Source organism: Neophocaena asiaeorientalis, unplaced genomic scaffold (assembly GCF_003031525.2).
Source record: "Neophocaena asiaeorientalis asiaeorientalis breed wild unplaced genomic scaffold, Neophocaena_asiaeorientalis_V1.1 scaffold18, whole genome shotgun sequence".
NCBI lineage: Eukaryota > Metazoa > Chordata > Mammalia > Artiodactyla > Phocoenidae > Neophocaena > Neophocaena asiaeorientalis.
In genome coordinates, this window is record NW_020172444.1 from 1,970,965 (window position 1) to 1,982,525 (window position 11,561).

Genomic DNA, 11,561 nt, shown 5'->3' on the forward strand with positions numbered 1-11,561 from the left:
CTTTTAAGACATTCTGATGCAATTTTTAACTCAGTCATTTATGGGGTAGATAGTTTATTTTATTTTATAATTGGAAGGGGCTATAAAGTACAGCCTTAGTTCAGACTGTTCTTAAGGACATACCAATAGATCCTTTGTAGACGGGCTCTGAACCAGTCGAGAACAATCAGATACTTGGTGGTCTGTGGCTAAAGCATCACGTGCTACTTTTCCTGGATTCAGGAAGGGATAAGGCAGCTGGTCTGATTGCTTGTGGAAGTTCTGGTGGCGGAGTTCTTTAGGAATTTCTCTAGCTTGCTTTGTGTTCAGTCCAAACACCAATCCAGAAGCAGAAAACCCTCTTTTCGACTTGTCAGTCAGTCAACATAAGAATAGACTATGTCTCAAGAGGAACTATGGGGTGAGGTTTTTCTTCTACTGCTTGAATTCAGCACCTTGGAGAAGATCCTTCTCCTTTTTGTGGGCACAGTGCTGTCACAGAGACTCCTTGTGGCCCAAGCCTTTCAGCTGGCCTGCATTTTGAAATGGGACCATGCTTAAGTAAAATGGTTGCTTTCCATGATAAAGCATTTTTGGGCCAAGGAAGCTATTCTTATACCTTTTTAAGTAATCCCTGCTTTGCCCTATCTATTCGGCCCTGTCACTTTCTCTGTGCAAAGAAAACTCACAGTTGAGAGGACATTTACTTCAAGCTGAGGAGTATTAGAGGATACTACTTCTGGTAGATGGTTTCTCTCCAAAGGAAAAGGCCTAATTTGATAAGTGAGAGAATAATATCCATTGTGCCATCTTGCCATTGAGGGAAGCCTATTTGCCTTGAAAATAAGAAATATCTTTCTCAGCAGGCAGTGCTTTTCTTTAAGGATTTTATAACAAAGATAAAAATTGTGATTGGCAAAGTAGTAAACATTTAACACACTTTTAATGTTATATAATAAGCGCAAGAACATGCAAGTAGTAAGGGAACATATTCTTATATGCTGCATTGATTGTCTATTAGCATTTAGCATGAAAAGTAATCCTCACACATGGCTAGTTATGAGGATGAAGTGAGTTGAAGGAAGGAAATGGGAATCAGGATGAGGATCCTGACTTCATAACCAGGGTAGGGATGGAGGCTCGTCCTCCGTGAACCTTCACAATGTACTTTTCACAGGAGTAAGCCTCATGTAGTTAGTCAGATTGGAAGATCACTAGTGATTTTGTCCTCATGAAGAAGCACCTTGATTTTCTGAAGCAGTTGTTCAGCAAATTATACTCAGCAGTCTTCTAGTTTCATTCACTTGGACTGTGATTGTGTCACATTATAGTAATTTTTATCAAAGGGTGGACTGACCTGGTACAACACTTTGTGGCAAACTCATTGCTGAATTACTCCTTCCATGGCCACTTTGTGAACAAAGGAAAAAAGAGGAATGCAAGGAGAATTTTGTCATTTTCTGATTTAACATTAGATCATCTTTTGGGCTTATGGAGTGTGCAGCAGACTTAGAGAAACAGGTTACGGATCTCTCTTCATGGTTCAGCAGTGCCAGGCCCCTTACTGCTGAGAGGAGGCATGCCTTCTGTCCCACCTCACAGATTCTCTATGGCCATCTTGGAAAACTCCTGACCCATTGCTCCTTGCACCATGGTGACCGACAAGGGGCTCCTTTTAGTCATTCTACTTTCTCACAAGACCATTAAAGGACAAACAAGAATTACTCTAAAAAATATTATTTCTAATTTCTGTCTTTCATTCTAATCCTTATTTAGGGGTATAGGCCTTTTCTGTGTAACCCAGAGTGAGTAGAAATGCAGAAGAAAGGTGGAAGAAAGGTAGTATAGTGGAAAGGGAGGGTTTAAAGAGTTAAACATTTAAGTTTGACTAGTTCCCCAACCCATACCTAATAACTGGGAGAAACTCAGAACACAATCAAGGGGGGCATGTCTTACTGTTCATGACAGCATCCCTAGTATAGAACACATGTCTGCCATATGACCCTCTGCAAAGATGTGTCGATTATTGGACTAATTGGAAGATTACTGAGATACTGTAAGTGAAAGCAAAGACAGACTCAGTGAATGCTGTGTGCTTTCCTCTGCTCTGCTGGTGTGTGGGTGGTAAAAATCATGACTTTCTGTAAATGTGTGTCAGCCATGCAGTGCCTGTGCTCAAAAATGCCAGGATCGGAGGAGCTTCAAGATGGCGGAAGAGTAAGACGTGGAGATCACCTTCCTCCCCACAAATACATCAGAAATACATCTACATGTGGAACAGCTCCTACAGAACACGTACTGAACGCTGGCAGACGACCTCAGACCTCCCAGAAGACAAGAAACTCCTCACGTACATGGGTAGGGCAAAAGAAAAAAGAAAAAACAGAGACAAAGAATAGCGACGGGACCTGCACCAGTGGGAGGGAGCTGTGAAGGAGGAAAGGTTTCCACAAACTAGGAAGCCCCTTCGCGGGCGGAGACGGGGGTGGAGGCTAGCTGGGAGGGAGTCCGGGGAAAAGTCTGGAGCTGACGAAGAGACAAGAGACTTTTTCTTGCCTCTCTGTTTCCTGGTGCGCGAGGACAGGGGATTCAGAGCGCCACTTAAAGAAGCTCCAGAGACGGGCGCGAGCCGCGGCTAACACAGCAGACCCCAGAGACGGGCGTGAGACATTAAGGCTGCTGCTGCCGCCACCAAGAAGCCTGTGTGCGAGCACAGGTCACTATCCACACCCCCCTTCTGGGGAGGCTGTGCAGCCCGCCACTGCCAGGGTCCCGTGATCCAGGGACAACTTTCCTGGGAGAACACACGGCACCCTCAGGCTGTTGCAACGTCACGCCGGCCTCTGCCGCCGCAGGCTCGCCCTGCACTCCGTGCCCCTCCCTCCCCCCGGCCTGAGTGAGCCAGAGCCCCCGAATCAGCTACTCCTTTAACACCATCCTGTCTGAGTGAACAGCAGACGCCCTCCGGCGACCTACACGCAGAGGCAGGGCCAAATCCAAAGCTGAGCCCCGGGAGCTGTGCGAACAAAGAAGAGAAAGAGATATCTCTCCCAGCAGCCTCAGGAGCAGCGGATTAAAGCTCCACAATGAACTTGATGTACCCTGCATCTGTGGAATACCTGAAAAGACAAAGAATCATCCCAAATTGAGGAGGTGGACTTCGGGGGCAACAATATAGATACTTTTTGCCCTTCTTCTGTGAGTGTGTATGTGTATGCTTCTGTGTGTGATTTTTTCTGTATAGCTTTGCTTTTACCATTTTTCATAGGGTTCTGTCTGTCCTTTTTTTTTTTTTTTAGTATAGTTTTTAGCGCTTGTTATCACTGGTGGATTTGCTTTTTGGTTTGGTTCTTTCTTTTTATTACTTAAATTTTTTAAAAATTCTTTTTTATTTTAACAACTTTATTTTATTTTATCTTCTTTCTTTCTTTCTTTTCCTCCCTTTTATTCTGAGCCGTGTGGATGACAGGCTCTTGGTGCTCCAGCCAGGCGTCAGGGCTGTGCCTCTGAGGTGAGAGAGCCAAGTTCAAGACATTGGGCCACAAGATACCTCCCAGCTCCATGTAATATCAAATGGTGAAAATCTCCCAGAGATCTCCAGCTCAATGCCAAGACCCAGCTCCACTTAATGACCAGCAAGCTCCAGTGCTGGACACCCTATGCCAAACAACTAACAAGACAGGAACACAACCCCACCCATTAGCAGAGAGGCTGCCTAAAATCATAATAAGGCCACAGACACCCCAAAACACACCACCAGACGTGGACCTGCCCACCAGAAAGACAAGATCCAGCCTCATCCACCAGAACACAGGCACTACTCCGCTCCACCAGGAAGCCTGCACAACCCACTGAACCAACCTTAGCCACTGGGGGCAGACACCAAAAACAACCGGAACTACGAACCTGCAGCCTGTGAAAAGGAGACCCCAAAGACAGTAAGATAAGCAAAATGAGAAGACGGAGAAACACACAGCAGATGAAAGAGCAAGGTAAAAACCCACCAGCCTGAATAAATGAAGAGGAAATAGGCAGTCTACCTGAAAAAAAATTCAGAGTAATGATAGTAAAGATGATCCAAAGTCTTGGAAATAGAATGGAGAAAATACAAGAAATGTGTAACAAGGACCCAGAAGAACTAAAGAGCAAATAAACAGTGATGAACAACACACTAAATGAAATTAAGAATTCTCTAGAAGGGATCAATAGCAGAGTAACTGAGGCAGAAAAACGGGTAAGTGACCTGGAAGATAAAATAGTGGAAGTAACTACTGCAGAGCAGAATAAAGAAAAAAGAATGAAAATAATCGAGGACAGTCACACAGACCTCTGGGATAACATTAAATGCACCAACATTCAAATTATAGGGGTCCCAAAAGAAGAAGATAAAAAGAAAGGGACTGAGAAAATATTTGAAGAGATTACAGTTGAAAATTTCCCTAATATGGGAAAGGAAATAGTGAGTCAAGTCCAGGAAGCACAGAGAGTCCCAAACAGGATAAATCCAAGGAGAAACATGCCAAGACACATATTAATCAAACTATCAAAAATTAAATACAAACAAAAAATATTAAAAGCAGCAAGGGAAAAACAACAAGTAACATACAAGGGAATCCCCATAAGGTTAACAGCTGATCTTTCAGCAGAAACTCTCCAAGCCAGAAGGGAGTGGCTGGACATATTTAAAGTGATGAAGGGGAAAAGCCTACAACCAAGATTACTCAACTTAGCAAGGATCTCATTCAGTTTGACAGAGAAATTAAAACCTTTACAGACAAGCAAAAGCTGAGAGAACTCAGCACCAAACCAGCTTTACAGCAAATGCTAAAGGAACTTCTCTAGGCAGGAAACACAAGAGAAGGAAAAGCCCTACAATAACAAACCCAAAACAATTAAGAAAATGGTAATAGGGCTTCTCTGGTGGTGCGGAGGTTGAGGGTCCGTCCGCCTGCCAATGCGGGGGACACGGGCTCATGCCCCAGTCTGGGAGGATCCCACATGCTGCGGAGTGGCTGGGCCCATGAGCCATGGCGGCTGAGCCTGCGCATCCAGAGCCTGTGCTCCGCAACGGGAGAGGCCACAACAGTGAGAGACCCATGTACAAAAATGATAAAAGGAAAATACATATCGATAATTACCTTAAATGTAAATGGATTAAATGCTCCAACCAAAAAATATAGACTGGCTGAGTGGATATAAAAGTAAGACTTGTATATATGCTGTCTACAAGAGGCTCACTTCAGACCTAGGGACATATACAAACTGAAAGTGAAGGGAAGGAAAAAGATATTCCATGCACATGGAAATCAAACGAAAGCTGGAATAGCTATTCTCATATCAGACAAAATAGACTTTAAAACAAAGACTATTACAATAGACAAAGAAGGACACTACATAATGATCAAGGGATCAATCCAAGAAGAAGATATAATAATTGTAAATATTTATGCACCCAACATAGGAGCACGTCAATACATGAATCAAAACAACAGTAACACAATCATAGTAGGGGACTTTAACACCCCACTTTCACCAATGGACAGATCATCCAAAATGAAAATAAATAAGGAAACACAAGCTTTAAATGATACATTAAACAAGATGGACTTAATTGATATTTATAGGACATTCCATCCAAAAACAACACAATACACTTTCTTCTCAAGTGCTCATGGAACATTCTCCAGGATAGATCATATCTTGGCTCACAATCAAGCCTTGGGAAATTTAAGTAAATTAAAGTCATATCAAGCATCTTTTCCTACCACAATGCCATGAGACTAGATATCAAAGTCAAGTCCAGGAAGCACAGAGAGTCCCAAACAGGATAAATCCAAGGAGAAACATGCCAAGACACATATTAATCAAACTATCAAAAATTAAATACAAACAAAAAATATTAAAAGCAGCAAGGGAAAAACAACAAGTAACATACAAGGGAATCCCCATAAGGTTAACAGCTGATCTTTCAGCAGAAACTCTCCAAGCCAGAAGGGAGTGGCTGGACATATTTAAAGTGATGAAGGGGAAAAGCCTACAACCAAGATTACTCAACTTAGCAAGGATCTCATTCAGTTTGACAGAGAAATTAAAACCTTTACAGACAAGCAAAAGCTGAGAGAACTCAGCACCAAACCAGCTTTACAGCAAATGCTAAAGGAACTTCTCTAGGCAGGAAACACAAGAGAAGGAAAAGCCCTACAATAACAAACCCAAAACAATTAAGAAAATGGTAATAGGGCTTCTCTGGTGGTGCGGAGGTTGAGGGTCCGTCCGCCTGCCAATGCGGGGGACACGGGCTCATGCCCCAGTCTGGGAGGATCCCACATGCTGCGGAGTGGCTGGGCCCATGAGCCATGGCGGCTGAGCCTGTGCATCCAGAGCCTGTGCTCCGCAACGGGAGAGGCCACAACAGTGAGAGACCCATGTACAAAAAAAAAAAAAAAATGATAAAAGGAAAATACATATCGATAATTACCTTAAATGTAAATGGATTAAATGCTCCAACCAAAAAATATAGACTGGCTGAGTGGATATAAAAGTAAGACTTGTATATATGCTGTCTACAAGAGGCTCACTTCAGACCTAGGGACATATACAAACTGAAAGTGAAGGGAAGGAAAAAGATATTCCATGCACATGGAAATCAAACGAAAGCTGGAATAGCTATTCTCATATCAGACAAAATAGACTTTAAAACAAAGACTATTACAATAGACAAAGAAGGACACTACATAATGATCAAGGGATCAATCCAAGAAGAAGATATAATAATTGTAAATATTTATGCACCCAACATAGGAGCACGTCAATACATGAATCAAAACAACAGTAACACAATCATAGTAGGGGACTTTAACACCCCACTTTCACCAATGGACAGATCATCCAAAATGAAAATAAATAAGGAAACACAAGCTTTAAATGATACATTAAACAAGATGGACTTAATTGATATTTATAGGACATTCCATCCAAAAACAACACAATACACTTTCTTCTCAAGTGCTCATGGAACATTCTCCAGGATAGATCATATCTTGGCTCACAATCAAGCCTTGGGAAATTTAAGTAAATTAAAGTCATATCAAGCATCTTTTCCTACCACAATGCCATGAGACTAGATATCAGATACAGGAAAAAAATCTGTAAAAACACAAACACATGGAGGCTAAACAATACACTACTTAATAATGAAGATATCACTGAAGAAATCGAAGAGGAAATCAAAAAATACCTAGAATCAAATGACAATGAAAACACGATGACCCAAACCTATGGGATGCAGCAAAAGCAGTTCTAAGACGGAAGTTTATAGCAATACTATCCTACCTTAAGAAACAAGAAACATCTCAAATAAACAATCTAACCTTACACCTAAGGCAATTAGAGAAAGAAGAACAAAAAACCCCCAAAGTTAGAAGGAAAGAAATCGTAAAGATCAGATCAGAAATAAATGAAAAAGAAATGAAAGAAATGATAGCAAAGGTCACTAAAACTAATAGCTGGTTCTTTGAGAAGATAAACAAAATTGATAAACCATTAGCCGGACTCATCAAGAAGAAAAGGGAGAACACTCAAATCAATAGAATTAGAAATGAAAAAGGAGAAGTAACAACTGACACCGCAGAAATACAAAGCATCATAATAGACTACTACCAGCAACTATATGAAAATAAAATGGACAACCTGGAACAAATGTACAAATTCTTAGAAGTGCACAAGATTCAGAGACTGAACCAGGAAGAAATAGATAATATGAACAGAGCAATCACAAGCACTGAAATTGAAACTGTGATTAAAAATCTTCCAACAAACAAAAGCCCAGGACCAGATGGCTTCACAGGAAAATTCTTGCAAACATTTAGAGAAGAGCTAACACCTATCCTTCTCAAACTCTTAGGAAAACCCAGAGATAAACCCAGACACATATGGTCACCTTATCTTTGATAAAGGAGGCAAGAATATACAGTGGAGAAAAGCCAACCTCTTCAATAAGTGGTACGGGGAAAACTGGACAGCTACATGTAAAAGAATGAAATTAGAACACTCCCTAACACCATACACAGTAATAAACTCAAAATGGATTAAAGACCTAAATGTATGGCCAGACACTATAAAACTCTTAGAGGAAAACAGAGGCAGAACACTCTATGACATGAATCACAGCAAGATCCTTTTTGACCCACATCCTAGAGAAATGGAAATTTAAAAAAAAGTATACAAATGGGACCTAATGAAACTTAAAAGCTTTTGCACAGCAAAGGAAACCATAAACAAGATGAAAAGACAACCCTCAGAATGGGAGAAAATATTTGCAAATGAAGCAATTGACAAAGGATTAATCTCCAAAATTTACAAGCAGCTCATGCAGCTCAATATCAAAAAACCAAACAACCCAATCCAAAAATGGGCAGAAGACCTAAATAGACATTTCTCCAAAGAAGATATACAGACTGCCAACAAACACATGAAAGAATGCTCAACATCCTTAATCAGTAGAGAAATGCAAAACAAAACTACAGTGAGATATCATCTCACACCAGTCAGAAGGGCCATCATCAAAAAATCTAGAAACAATAAATGCTGGAGAGGGTGTGGATAAAAGGGAACCCTCCTGCATTGTTGGTGGGAATGTAAATTGATACAGCCACTGTGGAGAACAGTATGGAGGTTCCTTTACCATACGGCCCAGCAATCCTACTACTGGGCATATATACCCTGAGAAAACCATAATTCAAAAAGAGTCATGTACCACAATGTTCATTGCAACTCTATTTACAATAGCCCTGAGATGGAAACAACCTAAGTGTCCATGAGCAGATGAATGGATAAAGAACATGTGGCACATTTATACAGTGGAATATTACTCAGCTGTAATAAGAAACGAAATTGAGTTATTTGTAGTGAGGTGGATGGACCTAGAGTCTGTCATGCAGAGTGAAATAATTTAGAAAGAGAAAAACAAATACTTTATGCTAACACATATATGTGGAATCTAAGAAAAAAAAAGATCATGAAGAACCTAGGGGCAAGATGGGAATAAATGCGCAGACCTACTAGAGAATGGACTTGAGGATATGGGGACAGTGAAGTGTAAGGTGGGACAAAGTAAGAGAGTGGCATGGACATATATACACTACCAAATGTAAAATAGATTGCTAGTGGGAAGCAGCCGCATAGCACAGGGAGATCAGCTCGGTGCTTTGTGACCACCTAGAGGGGTGGGATAGGGAGGGGGGGGGGGAGGGAGATGCAAGAGGGAAGAGATATGGGGATACATGTATATGCATAACTGATTCACTTTGTTATAAAGCAGAAACTAACACACCATTGTAAAGCAATTATACTTCAATAAAGATGTTAAAAAAATTCCAGGATCAATTCATTTAATAGCTGGGGGTCCAATATGTAAACATTGGTATAGATGATCTTATTTACAAAGCAGAAATAGAGACACAAATGTAGAGAACAAACGTATGGATACCACGGCGGAAAGTGGGTAGTGTGTGTGGGATGAATTGGGATATTGGGATTGACATATATACACTATTGATATTATGTATAAAGTAGATAACTAATGAGGACCTACTGTATAGCACAGGAAACTATACTCAATGCTCTGTGGTGACCTAAATGAGAAGGAAATACAAAAATGAGTGTATATATATATGTATACGTATAGCTGATTCACTTTACTGTACAGTATAAACTAACACAATATTGTAAAGCAACTATACTCCAATAAAACAAAAATAGCTAGGGGTACAGGAGACAAAATCCAACAGGATTTGTGGAAGAGATGGCAAAGCCAGGTTTTCTTTCCCTTTATTTTCTCTTCATGTTAACCTTTTTGATTCCTTACCTAACCTTAATTTATAATGACATTTTCTGGGAGGAGACAACTTTAAGCAACTTTACAGATACAAAAAAAAAAAATAGGAAAAAGGAAAGCACATATAGCTGATTAGTTTGCCTCTTTCTGCTCACTACCCTTTTATCATTTTTCTGTTTTTGAGCTGACAGGGTTTCAATCTTTGCAAATCAAGTCTATTAAATGTTTAGCATTCTGACTGGCTAAACCCAGCAGTAGTGGTTACTAGCTGTTCTGCTGTTACTAAGCAATTATTGAAAACGTATTAAGTACACAGAATGAGGCTAATTAATGCATATAATACACAAATAAAAATTGGCATTGTAGAAGCACTAAGCAATATTCTGTAAAGGGTATTGCTAATCTGGATTTCTCCATTCTGGGACAAGAATTTTGTCTACAATGGTCTCCCTATCAAAATTACAGAGTTTCTTTAATTAGAACTTTAGGGAGGCAGAAAAACCATTAGTTGGTAGTGACTTAATGCATTGGTTGTGAGTAAATGAAAATAGTACATAATGAACTTAATCTATCATTTATATTCAGTACTGTGATATATTGGGACTTGATATAAACTTCTAATTTCTCCTGTCTACCAGCTTGATGAAGACTTTTAGTCCTCTTTATCCTGTCCAGTATTGCAGAGAGGATGGACTTTAGATCTGATTCCATAGACATATGGGGATACTGCCCCAGGTCTTATGCATGAGCCATTCTGGGTTGAACTCTTATTTCAAAGTCCTTGCTTTTATTTTCTGCTTATGCATGGGCTCAAGCTTTATTTGCTTAACTCTATGACCTTAATTAAGCTCTACAAAATGCTTATTATTAATTTTTTATTCAACTGAAATGGGCTATTCTTGGTCTTTTTGCAGGAAGCTGTATTTTCCATTACCATGATTTTAGTTACTTCCAAATCCTGCAAATCTCTCTTCTGAGCGTCAAACCTCCATGTTCAAATGCCTACTGGGATGTTCCATACATCATTCAAACTCGACATGATTGAAAGTGAGATTATTTTCAACTCCCTCCTACTCCCAGATTGTTCAAATCCAGACTTTTCCATTTCCTGGTATGGAACTTGGGCAGGTCACTCAGCCTTTCTGTGTCTCAGTTTCTTCATCTATAAAAGGGAATAAGAAAAACAATTATCTCATAGACTTAAGGAGAATAAATAAGTTAATATGTGTGCCTTTACACAATAAACACTATATAAACATTAGTTATTGTTATTTTTAAAACTATTAGTCCCTTGGTGCTCTCTAACTTTGGAAATGGTACAACATTCACCCAGTGGCTCAAGCAGGAAACCTCAACTTGCATCATCCTCAATTTCTCCCTCACCTCCCCCAATCAAAGATTGAGTTCTTTGGCTAATACTTCTTACATATCTCTTGAATCTTCTCTCTTTTCTCTAATCCCAGTGCCATTGCATAATCCTGTATTACTGCAGTAGCCTTCTAGCTAGAGTTTTACTGCTTATAATACCTTCTTCATTCCTACTCTCTACACTAAATACATAACTATATTTTAAAAATGCAAATCTGATTGAATATTGTCCCCACTTAAAACCTTTCTATGCTTGTCATTACCTCTCCACTGTCTTTAATAAGGTACGCAGAGGTCTAAATAACCTGGCCTCTTCTTTCTTTTTTTTTTTTTTTTTCCTGCTTCACAACAAATGAATCAGTTATATATATAAATTGTT